Below are 16,240 nucleotides of genomic sequence, written 5' to 3' on the forward strand. Positions count from 1 at the left end.
CTGAGAGCATTAGATTAGTGACTGCAGTGGTATCTAGGGAATTTTAATTTGTATAATTTATTCAGTCATTAATAAGGAGAACTTGAGCTTTATGTAGAACTCATTTTTATATCAGTATGTGTTACAGGCAACTCAGCAAGGAAAAACTTCAGACTGAATTTTATTAAGTAAAATGGATATGGTAAGTACCACGATCATTAGGGATGGATTTTGGATACAAATACAGGTGTATTAACATGTAAATGGTCCAATTTAATACAATCAGAAGTGTGTGAAGTAAAATAGATTGGCAGTGTTTATGAGCAAAGAACTCTGAGGACAAAAAAAAAGAATAATTTGCAAAAAGATTGTGGGGATATACTGCAAAGTAAAACATGAAATATAAATTATTTAAAGCCTCTGTGGGTGAGTGATAAGTTGTTAAGTTAATTGCAAGTAACAACAGAGAAGCCAAAAACGCATGGAGTCAAAAACTTTGGCACAGATACAATGTCATTGGATGAAACAGAGGAAATGTAGAAAAGAGCATCTGAAGAATAAAATAGGAAAAATGAGTGGCTGTTGCCTGCCCTGGAGGGACAACTCAGGAGGAAATATCCCTGTGATGGAGCTGCCCTCTGTGAGTGGAGGATGAGGCGAGAAAAATAAGTAAAATGAGTAAGAAAATAGCAAACTCAAGAGAAATTTAACCTTTTCCTTTTCAAGAACCTAAAGTCCTGTTCCTGGTAACCCCTTTGTTACAACATTGCTTTTCACTTAACTGTCTTCCTTATAATACCACAAACTACCATATGGAACGACTGATTCTTAAAAGTGTAACTACCCTGGGCTCTCTGCTGTGTCTATCCCAGTGAGGGAATATGCACGACTAAACAGAGGTTCTTAGACAGATGGAGATGAAAACCACAAAAAAACGGTTCATATGATAAAGGTAGCTTTCTCCTCCAAAAAGGGAAGAGCAGTTGATCCAGTTGGTGGTGGTAACAAGCACAAGAGAAAAAACATTAGAGGTATATGTATTTTCCAATATGTTCTTAAAAAAAACCCCAAACAAGTCAGCAGTTGCAATATATTTAGGGAAATATTGAACATCAAACTACTGGCAGGATATCAGTCATAAACTGTTCAGTAGTAGAAAACTGTCTTTCTGTGTCTGAAGAAGGATGTCTTCACATTTCATTGGGTGGCAAAGATTTGCATGAGTGTTTTTTGCCCTATGATGACAAAAAAAAAAAAAAAAAAAAAAAAAAAAAGATATTTAAACACTTATGTAATGTGGATTTTCCAGGGTTCTGAGACAATAAATGGTGTTGTCAAATTATTGTAGAGGACACAGGTACTTCTTATTTCTTGGCTACATCTAAGTTGGTTTATTAATGTTGGACATAAAGTGACACACAGCAGAAAATTTTTAAAACTCAGTCTCCTTTCTGCCTTCTTTTTTTCCTTGTTTGAAGTACCACACAGTGTAAGATAGCGTCCAGAGACAAAGCTTAGGATGTGGATGAACCAGTACAATTCCTAATTATTTCCAATATAGGGAAAACCATTAAGCTGAAGGATATTCCTGACAGGAGCACGAGCTCTTCCTCCCTCTTCTCTAGCTACTGTGGCCAGGGGCTGTATTGCTTGGGAAGAGGATGAATCTCGAGGTTATCTGTGGTTTTTTTCTTTGCCAACTTCTTGGACAGCACCTTATGGTTACTGGAAATGAAGTGTTAGATAAAACAATACTGTCTATATTGGAAATTATTAAATAAATAAATAAATAAATAGAATAATAAATTAGAGGAGTGTGTACTATATTGGATAGTTGTGCTGGCATCTTAACAGATATGTCTCGATAATGCTCAGATCAAAGCATACCTACCGTGGTTTTTCCCTTAACCTTAGAAGCAGCACATCAGCTGAAGCCTTCTAAGAGAGTAGTGAGTTGTTTCTGTTCTGGCAGTTAGCGTGGTCATGCTCGGTACACAACTATCAGGAAAAAATGGTAGTTTTAGGAGGAAAGAACTAGGAAGTAAAGCCAATGAGTAATGTCTGCATGATTTGAAGCGAATGAGGGAGAGGCAGAGAAAGGTCTTATCTGAAGGAGAGCAAGGAAGGTCGTTTATTATGCAGTTTAATTCTGATAATCCAGATGAAACTTATGGCAACTCAATTTGTCTTTTGCAATTTAAGTTTTAGCTGTGCAATACATCTTGGGATTGCTGTGTTACGACCAAGAAATGAGGAAAATTCCACATTACGTGAATGTGAATTTTATAAGGTTTTAGTACCCCAATGATAAACCAGTGCTCATTACAGAATTATTCAAGCCACCCTTGCAGCATCTTTTATCGCATTTGTTTGCTTCACAGATGCTTTTGCTCACTGTCATTCAGCTCATATCTGCACTGCACCTGATCAGCAGGCAGTGACCCGAGGCCGTGCCCTGGATCCATCTCCTTCCCACGCAGGCAGGCGAGGTGGGGACCCCTCACTAGAGCAGCTGTTCCCTGCAGCTCAGCCTGTGGCCAGCAAGGCCGTGGCTGCGAGGGAGGGACAGTGACCTCCATCAGAACCCTGGAGCCTGCTGCCGTGTATTCTCAGAGGAGAGGTCCCTGCAAGAGGCATGCTGAGTGTTGGGCATCACAGTCTCTAGGAGGTGGTTTCCCGTGGGGAAAAACAATAGTTACATGGCTTGGAGTGCCCAAAATAAATGATTGTGACAGCCTCCAGTGCTTCAGGTAGAAAATGGCAACATGCTCCTGCTCTGAATTCATGACACCAGCTAGGCACACCGTCCCTTTGGACCCCTCATGGGTTGTGCAGGTGGCAGGAGTCCTGGACGGGTGAACAAGTAGCTCCTGACTAAACTCAAATTGCACAAGGCATAGAAGCAGGGGCAGGTGACCTGGAACGAATATAGAGACACTGTCCAGCTGTGGAGAGACAAGGTTAGGAAAGCCAAAGCCCACCAGGAGCTGGACCTGGCAAGGGATGTGAAGGGCAAAAAAAAGGATGTCTACAGATATTTCAACAGCTAATGAAAGACCAGGGAAAATGCAGACCTGCTGCTAAAATGAAGCAGGGGACCTGCTGACAGGAGGCATAGAAAACACTGAGGTACTTAGTGCTTTCTTCACCTCCACCTTTGCTGGTAGGATTTGCCCTTGGGAGTCCCAGGCCTCTGAGACCCAAGGGGAAGTCTTGAGCAAGCTAAACTGACCCTTGGTGGAGGAGGACCTGGTGAGGAAAGATTTAAATCATCTGGACATGTACAAGTCCCTGGGACCTGTCAGGATACAGTGGCCCATGGCACTGTGAGTCCTCTCTCCATTATTTGTGAAAGCTTGTGGTGGTCAAAGGAGGCTTCTGAGGACTGGGAGAAAGCAAATGTCATGTGTCACCTCCATCTTCAAGGAGGATCCAGGGAACTACAAGCCACTCAGCCTCACATTGGTCTCTGCAAAATCATTTCCAAACATGGAGTAGAAGGTGGTGATTTGGAGTAGTCAGCAATGATTTATAAAGGGGAAATCATGCCTGACTGACCTCAGAGCCTTTTATGATGAAATTATAGGCTCAGTGAACGAGGGGGAGCGGTGGATGTTGTTTATCTTTACTTCAGGAAGGCTTTTGACATTTATCAATGTATATAAACACCTGATTGGGGAAGTAAAGAAGACAGTCAGACTTTTCTCAGTGGTGCTCAGTTAAATCCCTTTTAACCTGAAGAAAACACTTTATTATTGTGAGGGTGGTTAAGCTCTGTCACAGATTGTCCATAGGGGCTGTGGACTCTCCATCATTGGAGATAATAAGAAGCCAACTGGACACGGTCCTGAGCAACCTTTTGCAGGTGACCCTGCTCTGAGCAGGGGGTTGAAGGTGACTTCCAGTAATTTCAGTATTCCAGTAAAAAAAACTATGATTCTGTAAGATTGCAGAGACATTGCACTGGTTCAAATAACTTTTGTTCCTACCTTTGGGAAACTCATAAGCTCTTAGAGGAAATCTATGAAAAATAGCTAAATGAAAATTTTCATATAAAATTCTCATAATTAATTTTAATTATGGAAATATTTTTAAATAAATGAAATAAGATGTCTGCAATCAAAGAAGGCATCTATGTTTTTAAGAGCTGGAAACGGGGCTAAAAATTCCTGTGTTTAAAAGTTTCCATGCTGTCATTACGATAAATTAAGTTTCTAATTAAACACATGCTCACATACACACTCTTGGATGGGAATGCTATGCTTGATCAATAGCCCTAGGCTACACAGTAGCAGGCAGAATTATAGCAAATGGAACTGGATGAATGGGTTTACTTAATGACCACAATATGATTTGTTTCATTGGTGGGAAAGGGGGGAGGAAGACATCAAATCGCTAAAAATACTACCCGAGCAAATGAAGATATGATCTTACAGGAGATGCATTCCCAAGAGATCCTGTGTGAGTACAGCAGATCAGAGCTCAGATCCCTCTTAAAGAAGTATACTTGATGAAAGTGTCAGCTAATTTGCGTTCAACTTGTTTTCCATTTATAATTAAGAAGGGGTTTTTTATTAGGTTTTTAATGTAGATTCTTTAACCATGGACAATTACTGACTTAATCAGCACATTTACACAGCGTCATAATTTTAGCCGCTGGAGGAGTCTTACTATAAGAAACAAAATTAATGCAGATAATTCCACACATAGATAAACAGATGAAAAATATACCTTTGAATAAAGTTAAAAAAAATTAATTTTTTGATCCCTGACCACAATCACTTATTGTTTGCCATTTGCATTCAGACTTAAAGCAACAGCTCCTGCAAGACCTGCCAGTGTGGCAATGTGCTGAATCTAGGACTGGCAGCTACGTGCTTGGCTCTGTCACTTGGGATATGTTACTGACCCTTCTGTCCAGTTACTTACCAGTGAAAAGAGTAATGCCAACCAGCGCTGAGAAACAAAGAGTGAGAAAGAGATGAGGTGGCTTTCTGAGTTTTGACTTCACTGTAAAGCAAGCCTTGTGTAAGCTCATATGGCTTATGAGCTACAGTGAGCCAAAACTGAAAGAGCTGGCAAAATTTAAATGAGTAGCAGGAGAAGAAATCTTCTCCAGCCGCCCCAAATACACACACGTATACTAATTTTGGTTTTGTCTATTGGAAACTTTCGTTTAGTTTCTCTTTCTCCCTACTTATTTATCTGTGAAAAATGCAGAACTGAGTATAAATCAGATTTTGACTTTTTCTATAACTGTGCTTTTCAAAGGAGATAATTAAATTTCTGACTCTTTGGGGAAAGGTCAGCATGTTGGGGCAACAAATATTCATATCTCTAGGGCATTTGCCCTTATTAACCATGATTCACTGTTTCATAAGCTTGGAGCCTTGGCTAGAATCCATCTAGCCTAAAACACTTCGAAAACCTATGAATTAACTGAGATCCACTTTAATAGTTCAACTTTATTACTAATTAACCTGTGTATGCCCCTGTTTGTTATGCTGTAATTGAGAAACTAACACTGTTGCTATTGTCTAGACCTGTATTAAATGTAAGGTGCTACTTCTTCATTACTTTAGGAATTTGTTGCTGTGCTGATCACTCATTTTTTACACAAGTTAAGGCTGTAGACGGTCTAAGGAGGTTAGTGAAGAAGCTTTTGAAAAGGTGATGGTTGACTTAATCTTTATCTCCACATTAACTGACTCAAATCAGAGAAACAGCCTGCATTTGGTTGATGCTGGAGAGCTTAGTCACAAGTTGACTGAAATAATACAAGGCTCTTTGTGGAGAAGCAAATAAGTAACTGGAAAACAGCATAAGGTTTCTTCATTTTATGCAGTCATTTCTTGTGATCTGAACTCATAGTTCAAGTTTCTATTCAGATTTTCAGCTGCTTTTAAGCTTTTGGGGTGGCAGAGGTGACCAGAGTTGCTTTTTATCCCACCTGTGGTTTCAGAATGAAATATCTATGTTCTTGTCACTTAGCCTAGATCCATAAAACCTCTCCACACCTTTTGGTGTCCACTGTGATGGAGCTTGAGCTGATACCAGCTGAGAGCTGTGTAACTGTGCCATTGCAACACAGCTGGCATGAACACATCCTCTGGGCAGTGGGTCTGGGAGCCTGGGGCAGTGCTGCATCTAGGGGTCCGGAGCATCGTGCTGGCCCAGCTTGAAACGTAGGGACAAAGGTATGGCATTGTATGTCTTTGTCAGCATGCCCTTGCTCATCTTAAATGCTCAGACCTTTCATTAGCTATCCCTAATGTAGAGTTTAGATAGTCAAATAACCTCAGCTGCAATCCTTAACCTCTAATCATCACCAAGTGTTTTGGATTTCTACTAATAAAGAGCCTGAGAGTTGCAACTCCCTGACTCTTGTGAGACCATGCTTAGCTTACTTTAAAGTCTGCTGAAACTGAGACACTAAGCAGTCCTCACTTTTCTCACCTGTTGAGATGAGACTCATCCTTAGAAGATGCCTCTGGACTGTGTTTGTGCAAAACAAGAGAAAAAAAACCCCTCCTGTTCTTACTGTCACTTCCTCTGTGGATTAGCTATTAGCATACCCTTCCACTATTAAGAGGTTTGAATCTCTCTCTTCTTCTTGGTGGTCTTGCAGATATTTTTAATTAATTCCTCCACTTAATACTTTAAGCTCCGGTCTTTATGATACTCTTCAGTCTTCATCCGTCCTGTTGAAACAGTTCCATGTGGTGTGGACCAGAGAAGGTGGCCTGCAAGCGTACTTCCCATATCTTAAAGATGTTTGCCTAAGAAGCCTAGATTCTTCTTCAAATGCCAAGAAAAACTTAAGCATTCTAAATCTAAATATGCATTGCAGCAGAGAGAGTAACCAAAAGTAATTTTTTTTCTAGGTAAGTACCCTTATGGCTAACTTATACGGTCATCTTTCTGTTTGTTCACCCTCTCCTTCTGGTCTACTTAACATGGAATGAAAATATTATATTTAATATTAAAGTGGAACAATCACAATAGGAGGGCATGAGAGCATCTGCTCTCACATAAGCCTGTAGTACACTAATTCAAACCTTCACCTGGAAGGTGAGAGAAGTGGGTTCATAGCCCTTTAGAGAAAGGAATTGAAGCTGGGAGCATTAAACTTACATGTGTGAGAGCAGTTTTATGCAGGATTTCTGTATTAGATGTGACAGTAACACATAGTTCATATAAAGGACTGAAAATTTTGGTAATAAAGAACAAACAAAAGTGCGAGTGTGCCTAGTCATACAAAGCAAGCAGATGTTAGCAATACATTAAATTACAACTCCAGCACAGGCATATTCTATGTCTTTTTTTATTTGCCATCGATCTTCAGACCACATAAAGCAAAAGCTTTCTTATAGTAATTTAATATTTTTTTCAAGTTCTGCCAAAGAGATGACAAAATGTATTGAGACTAATGTATTACATTAACTGTGCCATAGGAGTCGCCTCAAAGAATGTAGGTCTACTTAGGGAAGCAGAGGAAATAGTAAGATATATTTAGGAGAAAACTTTTAATGTGTAATTTCATAGCAACAAACCTTGCATTAACTTGTTTAGAGCAGACCAACAGAAAAGCCAATGGTGTAGATCATCCAGAGCCTGATGTCCTGTATGGAACAGTGTCTAGAACCAATTGCTTCAGGGAACGAGGCAAGAAATCCTGCAATAAGAAGCTGTGTAGAAAAGGTCCAGTCGTGTCTTCTAATCATGCCAATAATTTCACTATTTACCATTCAATTTCATTTTCACTAGCTGTCCCTTCTCTCCATCTAAGAAGAAAAGGCGAAAAGAAGCATTTGATGTGGACTGTATACTATTTACTATTTTGTTTGGTTTTATTACTTCTCCTATAATTTGTCTCTGTTCAAAGATTAATGCTCTCCAGCCATCTTTCCCAGGAGGAAAATAGAAATGGATTTTTCAATTTAAAGCAGCAAACAAACCCAAATCTTCCTCTGTTAAGACAGCATTGAAAGTACACATAACATACCAAATAAATGGAGTTAAAAAAAATTATCATCTCGGCTACACTTCTGTAACTGTAAAGCCTTCAGTATACACAAGTATCCACACGTATATATATATTTATGCACTTTTACAGAGAGGTAGTGGTTTTTCTCTTTTTCTTTTGAATAGATCCTGAAGATTCTTGACAACCCCATCAAAACTCTTTATATTTGAATATTACATGGTTAGGTTTGGTAGAATGATAGACTTTTTCATGATGGAAGAAACTTTTGCTATACAGGTGAATAAAGAAGGATCAGAAAAGAGTTTTTCTCTTTAAAGACATCCCTAGCAACACATAATTGTCTTTCAGTGGTGCTAGTTTAATATTTAGTGTGCTTTGATATCCAACTGCGTGATGCTTTCATTTGAAGGTGTAGCAACTCACCAAACTTGGTATCACTAGCCATTTCCCTCATGTTCACTTGTGGATGGACTTTCTATTACACTTGCTGGAAAAGAGGGGGAATAATGGCATCTGCCACAGGTTTTTGGTAGATTTAAGGAAATTAAGAAAGAAAAGACAATTGCCTGCCACAGTATGAAAGAACTGTTTTCATATATTCCCATGGGCTTCATATCTGTGCAGACCAAGGTAGACTCAGAAATGTGTTGTATTATAAGTTAATGATCTGTTAAAAGAAAAGAAGAATAAACACTGACAGTCATAAATCCAAAGATTTTTTTCTACTATTTGAATGTTACTTCTTTTTTTTTAAAAAAAAAAAAAAAAGCTACATTCTTTTGACATTTAAGCACTGGAAACAATTCTATAACAGTAATATTTTTACAACCCACATTTTTACATAATGTTTTCTTATGTAAAGATTTACATGTATATTTTAGTCTTGACTTTTGTAGTTTTTTCTGTCCACCTAGCCCTATTCCCATCAACACTAGAGATGTTAAATCACTTCATAAGGTAAAAGCCATAATTTTCCATTTTGACTTTTCAAGTAACTCTCTGACTGGTACCTTGCAGGAATTATGTGAGCTAGGTTATTTTTCCAAACCCATGTCTGCTTTTTGGAGTATCATTCAGGGCTCCATTGTGCTCAAGTAACCAATGTTCTTTAATGACTTTCTGCAATACCTCCAGGGAAATGAAATGGCTTTTTCATGGCTGAGCATTCAAAGTACCAGTTCCTTGTCCTATTGCCCTTACTGTGGGACAGGGCTTTGACAATGCCTGTCAAAGCAGCATTGTCTATGGTATCAGAAATGGCAGTGTAAAAGCTGTCAGATTTTTGATCCTGTTGGCTATGGGCATTTATATTATACTGGGGGGGGGGGGGGGGGGGGGCGGGGAGCATATTTTTTCAGTGTAGCCTTCATCTTAATGGAGTGTGTGAGCTTAGGAATGCCAGCTCTCCCTTCATTACTGCACAGACTTTTTCCCCTTTTTCCACCAATAATATCCTCGTGACAGCAGCAGAAACTGTTTACATAAGAAAACAATCAGAAAATATTCATGATTTTGTAGATACTTTGGGCGGTAAGTCCTCTTATTTGTAGGATGCAACAATATTAGGCATGCACCTGTAAGTATTCGTACACTTGCCATCTTATAACAGCATAGCAATATAATTTATTTTTTTTTTTTGTCCTGCATAATTCTGTCATTTGCCTTGTATGTGGCACAGAGCTGAAGCCACACAAAAGCTTAGGCACTGAAATGTTCAGCAATTCAGCTTCAGTATTGAGTTGTTTTGTTAATATAGGGGAATTCACAGCTGTGACTTCTGGTCCCAGGCTGCCTGTGCAGTCCTGAAACATGCATGTGGCAAATCAGGCATCAAAGCATGTGACTGGCCTCAGACAGTCTAATAAGTTTGGAAATGGGAAGTGCAGCAGAGAAGGTTATGTTCTGTACTTACTCCTTTTCTTTTGGAACTTCATCTCAGGATCAGGACTCTGCTTTGTCATCCATCTACGATGTCTAAATCCAGCCCTTTCTGATAAAATACAGAGGGAAGGAATGCTTTTTTCCCTGTCAGTCTAACAATAAAAGCATTAATTCTGAATGCAGAAATTATGGGACGACGTGTTTTACCATCTTCAAATGTGTCTCTAACCTATGTGGCCATAAAGCATTCCTTTAGGTGTTTGCTACTGTTTTAGTACACGTTGAAATATCAATCTTGGCTACTTCTTCACCATTACACTATACTTTCCTAATGATCTCTTATTGTGTCCTGTGAAGATTCCATTATTTCATGCACACTAAAGCAATTTCAGCCAGGGGAACTGCCACACGTGCAATCTCCTGAACCAGTCCGCATCAGAAAACAGGAGTTGTAAAACCTGATAGCCATATTGCTTGAGGTTGCCAGCATGTTTAGAAAGAAGTCCTGAGACCAGCTACTGAGTGTATATTATCCACATTTTTCTGTTTTTTTTCCCCTTAGCTTGCAAAGACAAGGCACGTCATCTGGGTTTTCTGTAGGCTGACATGGTGGGTTAGTATACTATGCTTGTAGCAAGCCAGGGAAGCTCCGCTATCATTTAGTCATGTTACCTCAGCTTCATCTATCCAAGGATGAGAGACCATCTGTTCCTATGGATGCAGTCAGCGTAAGCACAGTAAAGAATATAAATCACAAACTCCTAGCAGGGAGGGGTAAGTACTTGAGTGGGGTGGTAATGTGTAGGTTACCAAGAACATAACTGAAAAGCAGCAGTGATTGCTTGGATCCTCATCGCCTCTTGCAACACAGGCAGGAGAGATGCTTGCCCCAGCAGTCCATGGCAAGGATAGTTTGGTGTGCCCTGGTTGGAATAACTAGTAATGGTGTGCTGACACTTTTGTGCCACAACCTTAAGTAGAGACCCCCAACCTTAATTAGAATCTGTGGCAATGAGGAACAGAAACCAAACTGATTTTTTGCAGCCCAACGGGAAGACCCATCAGTTCCTACTTTTTCCTGTTCTCTTCCCTCTATTTTCTAGACTGGAAGAATAGAAAATGTATTCAAATGATAGAAAGGTGTTTGAATAGCTGGATGGAGAAAACTTAATCCAAATCCCCTAGATAATGGATAAATGTTCTGTTGCTATGCTGATGGACAACTAGTTTTGGTATGGTGTCTGATCTTGAAGGCAGGAATTGTTTTACTAAATTGGTCCCCGTAGGCAACACAGGCAGAGAAATTCCATATTTATGGATCCTGGAAGGCCTTCACTGACAAATGCTTTAAAATTTGGGTGATTACTTAAGCCAAAGTTTATAGGTACACAGAATACCTTAAGAGGAGATGACAGTATGTGGCATCCCATTTGAAAGTGAGTCTGAAAGGCAGCTCCAGCATTCACTACCACACATCACCAGACCTCATTATGCTGGGACAAGACCAGCCTGTGTAGTTTTGCACTTAGTCACTTTTGGACTAGGAATACATCAGGAATAGGCAGTAGGAAATTTTGGAAAGCCAGCTTTGATCTTGGTCAGTTTTCGTGCAGTTTTGCCCGGGAAAACACCACTGTGGATTTAGACTTTAGTGAACAATAGTAGTGAAGAATAGTCCCCCTGAATCAAGAGAGATGAGTCTGCATTTAGGAGAATAATTTCTTGGCTTTGCTATCACGTTCTGTGTAACAGGGAAGAATCAGTATCTTTAAATTGATTTGTCACAGGCCAAGGAACAGAATAAGAATCAGAATCTGCTACTTCAAACCCATTCCCCTTTTGTACCTTCCTTAGACCTTTTAATTAATATTCCTAAAAGCTTAAAGATAAATGAAAGAAATCACATATTTTTTAAGTAAATAAATACTTGCAGTATGAGAATTTCCAATTATCTATGTTAAGAGCAAGCAGATGGCTCATTGTAGTGTGTTATTTTGTTATTTACAAAATAGCTAGCTTGTACTCCAGTATCTCTTAATCTCCAGAATTTCTCTTCCAGGATTATGTATAGGCTCTGTCTTAGTTGTAATATTTTAATTCATCACCACATATTTAGCAAACTCCTTCTTTTATCACTTGATGACAGAAGGGATTTTTTTTCTCTGACATTTATTGCTTTTTAAACTGTATTTCTGGTCGGCTGCCAGATTTCTCCCAAAATATTGTAAATAAATGTAAGTAATACAGATTTGGATTTATGAAGCATAATGGCTGGATGCTCTAGCTGTGAAGAGATGCTTTATCACATTGTCCACCATTATGTGGGGGAACTTTAAGACTTGCTTTCCTGCCTTATTTTACTACAGTCCTTAAGGGTTTTAAACCAGGTTGCTTTGAGACTTGAACACAATTACAGTAACCAATCTGACATACACACAATGTGAATAAAATGCTGTTATATACAGGTATTTTAACACTGATACATTCTACACACATAAAATAAAGGCACCTTGAAATAAAACTCTTATCTCCCTCACCTCACTTATCTACTAATTACACATAAACTCACACAATAAAAAAAAAAAAGATTCCTGTATGTATATAATTAAGGAACATAAAAGAAAGGCTTGTTATCTTTCTGCATGCTTATCTGTAAGACTCAGTAATGCTCCTATTTGTAAGAATATATACTCTCTCTCTACGTACATGTTCATATATAGTTTATATATACAAATATATCTCCCTTCAGACTCTGAAGGATTAGAAGACAGGCTGGGAAACCATTCCTGTATTGAAGCTTTCTGAAATCAGACATTCTTTAAATGGAAGACCCACATTTCTTCCGTCATGAGTGCTGCTTCACAAGACCATGAAATCAATCCTGACACCCTTTTGGCTAAATTTGGATTCAAAATAAAAAATTGCCTCTCTTCTAATACTCTTATTCTCTTTCAATCGTCATTTCACAACCTGAATCATTTCTTTGTATGGTAGATTAAATGTGCTGGTAACAAAGTTTGAAAACATGGTGGCTAAGCAAAACCATCATTCCTTTGCATCACATTCCATACATTTTTTGCATAGTGATACATCTGTGGTTTACCTTGAGAAGCATGAATGAACTTTAGGCCTGAAAAGAAGGCATGTGCCTGGGGGGAAAAAAAGGATATTTATAATCAGTAGGAAATATATTTCCCCCCCGACATGTGTAGTGTTCACCTCCCACTCGTTCTGTGGGTTGGTTAACCTCTGAGCTTTGTGTGCAGCAACTGAAGATGAATAGGATCAACTCGGGCTGTGGTGGGTTCTGATGTAAGGAGTGCAGGAATCTGCATTTCCCCCTCTCCTGCCCCGGGGAAGAATAACGGACTGTTGTGCTCCCCGCTATAGCAACAGGGGCTGGCATCGCTTTTCATACGCTTAGAGGCCATACGCCACATTTCAGACGTGATGCAGAAATGCAGGCTTCCCAAATTTCTTATCTGCTTTCCATTCTGATTTTTTAATGATTTCCCAGTGGGTCCAAATGTTGCATAAGAATTCCAAGGAGAGGAATGACCCAGTTCAGAGAGATACCATCAGGGGACATTTCCCAAGTGCCTGTTTCATGGGGATGGGAAAGGAAGCAGATGTTTTCCATCAACAACTAACGCTGTAGAGCTACTATTACTCCCTTCCTAACCACAAGCTCTAGGCCATAATCATGCACTCCCTTCTTCTGCTTCTATAGATGTAACAGCAGCATGTAATAATTCAAATTCTGCCTTGTTGGCACAGCTTGCTTCAGCTGTACAGAAAGCAAGTTGTTTGTTCACTGAATCGGTGGACACATCAGCACTTTGCAGAGTCTAAAAGGAGTTGCTGCTTTCTCGATGGCAGTTGCAATTGTCTGCTACCATGTCAGCCTCCTAGAAATCTGTGGCAACACTGAAATAGCCACACGCAATTTCTGCCAATGTGACACAATTATTTTTGTTAGAAAGAACCACAATTTTCCCCTGAAAAATTCCCTTGAATTACTGATAGAAAATAACTCCTTCTTTTCTGTTAATTCAGGAAGCTAAGTTCAAAACCTTCATTTTGGTTTCGTTTGTTTTGAGTAATTATGCTATTTTGAATATGTAGGGCAATTCTGGAAACTGCTTTAGTTAGGCCTGTGTCACTGATGGGGAATGATGTATGATACACACCTGGCTTTGTGGAGAGTGAGAATAACAGGTATTCTGATGTAGTGTGTTCTAGACTAATTGAGTAAATATGAGGCACAATGGATAAAACTGGACTTAAAATGCAGGCATGTGTGCAAGAATTTCCCAGAGAGAATATTAAATACCAAAAGAAGGAAGAAATAAAAATGAAATAGTTAAATGGCATTAGCACAATAAAAGGGGAATAACTGTTATCCTTTTGAAAGAAAAAAAGGTTAGCTGAGGGGACTAAACAAATTGTTTTAAAAAAATAAATGTGGTCAAGATGACTATTCTGTGAGAATGAGTACTTTAATATTCTGTTTGGCCAATGCGTGTAATAGCTGTTATATACGTCATCTCCTAGTGCACAGCTGTAGATGTTTCAAACTGCAAAACAAAACCATTAACTCCCCGCTTTTTGCAGCCTCACAGACACCTGCAAATCATAGAATCACAGAACAGCCCAGGTTGGAAGAGACCTTGAAAGATCCTCTGGTTCAGCCTTTCACGGGAAAGGGAGCCTACAAGAGATTATCTAGCACCTTGTCCAATTGCATCTTTAAAACCTCCAGTGATGGGTACTCCAGCACACGCCTGGGGAGGTTGTTTCAGTGATTGATCATTCTCACTGTAAAAAAATTCTTTCTTATATCAAGATGAATACTTATTTAAGCAAAAGTTGACTCTAAGTTATGGAAATCCTTGTCCACAGTGTGGGCAAGTCAGGGCAATCCTAGGGCCCCTTAAATAAAGGACTATCCTGTTCCTTCCATAGTAAGAGTTCTGAAAACACTCAACTCAGTAACAAGGTCATTTAAACACTATAAAGAATGTGAAAATGAGGAATTCTATGGGACTGTAAACCCTAAACAAAGATGAAGGATCCCATTCGCTGCAACTGCATTATGTGTCTTGGATACCAATCTGAAAGAACGAGGAAGGATGATTAGCAACTGTAAAACTAAAACCTGCATTAGTGAAAAAGTGAAAAAAAGGATGAGGTGAAAAGGAAGATAGGAGGGGAAGTTTTACTATAGGCAAAAGGTAAAAGAACATGTAGATGCTCCCTGAGGCAATGCAGACAGGGTGAAGGCAGCTATGCTGCCAGCTTCCCACATTAGTTTTAGAAGTCAGTTTTAAAAGGTAGGAGTCAGGCATGGAGGACTCTTTTCCCTCCTAAGACACACTGTCAAGAAATCTTAGGAGACAGCAAGGAAAGGTGATTGATGCCTGGGTTTGGGTGGGGGATGGGGGGTGGCTGGGTTGGTTTGGACTATATTTTATTTTTGCAACATTTCCCCCCTAAATTTAACCATTTCCTTTGCCATAAAAACCCCCTTCTTTTTAATTTCTAAGTTTCAATTTTATTCATGGGTGAAAAATCTACAATGTTCTTTTTTTTTTTTTTTTCATGGGGATAACATTCAACTGAAGTGATGTTTTGCAGGAAAACCTTACAAGAGCACTGCTCACAGAAAATGTGAAAGTTGGGGGACCTACAGGATCAAAATGCCAGGACTCAGGATAAATTCTCCCCAGGTATACACAACCCCAGTACCTTCCTTGCAAAAGCCAGGAAAGAGGACACAGTCTCTATGTTGAATATTCCCAAACTGCTACAGCTGATCCATGCAAATTTCCTTTGGTGGAAAAGATATGACAAGTGACAAGAGGAACTGGAATGTTGCTTTGTTATTCTGATTTTTCACTGACAAACGCAGTTCAGCAGTATGTGTGAAAGGAACTTCAGACTCTATGAAACAGGAGAGAGCTCAGGATATGATGTGTAGACTTCTTTTCTTGTTTCATGGGGCTGCTGGGATACAAACATGCCATTTTGGGGCAAGCTAATTGCCTGTTCAGCAACTAAAAGCAAGATACCTTTGTTCAGTGAGTTACAATTCCCTGAAGTACACTGCAGTAGCAAAGCAGTAATTACAATGCAGCATGCCTTAAAAGAGCACCATTATACATTTCATGAAGAAAAGGATAACTTAGGCATTGCTGTTCGCTGGTTAAAGCAAAAGATTTAAAACATCTTGAGCACAATCCTGTATGTTTTATGAATATAAATTTGTGTTCATGCAGATTTCTTATGTTAAAATTATGCTTGAAGCCTACTGTTTTCAGACTGCTATCAGACCAGGTTACAAGCTATTTTGTGCTGCTGGCAACAGCCCAATAATCTAAACCACATTTTAAA

Source organism: Falco punctatus (assembly GCF_963210335.1).
Source record: "Falco punctatus genome assembly, chromosome: 2".
NCBI lineage: Eukaryota > Metazoa > Chordata > Aves > Falconiformes > Falconidae > Falco > Falco punctatus.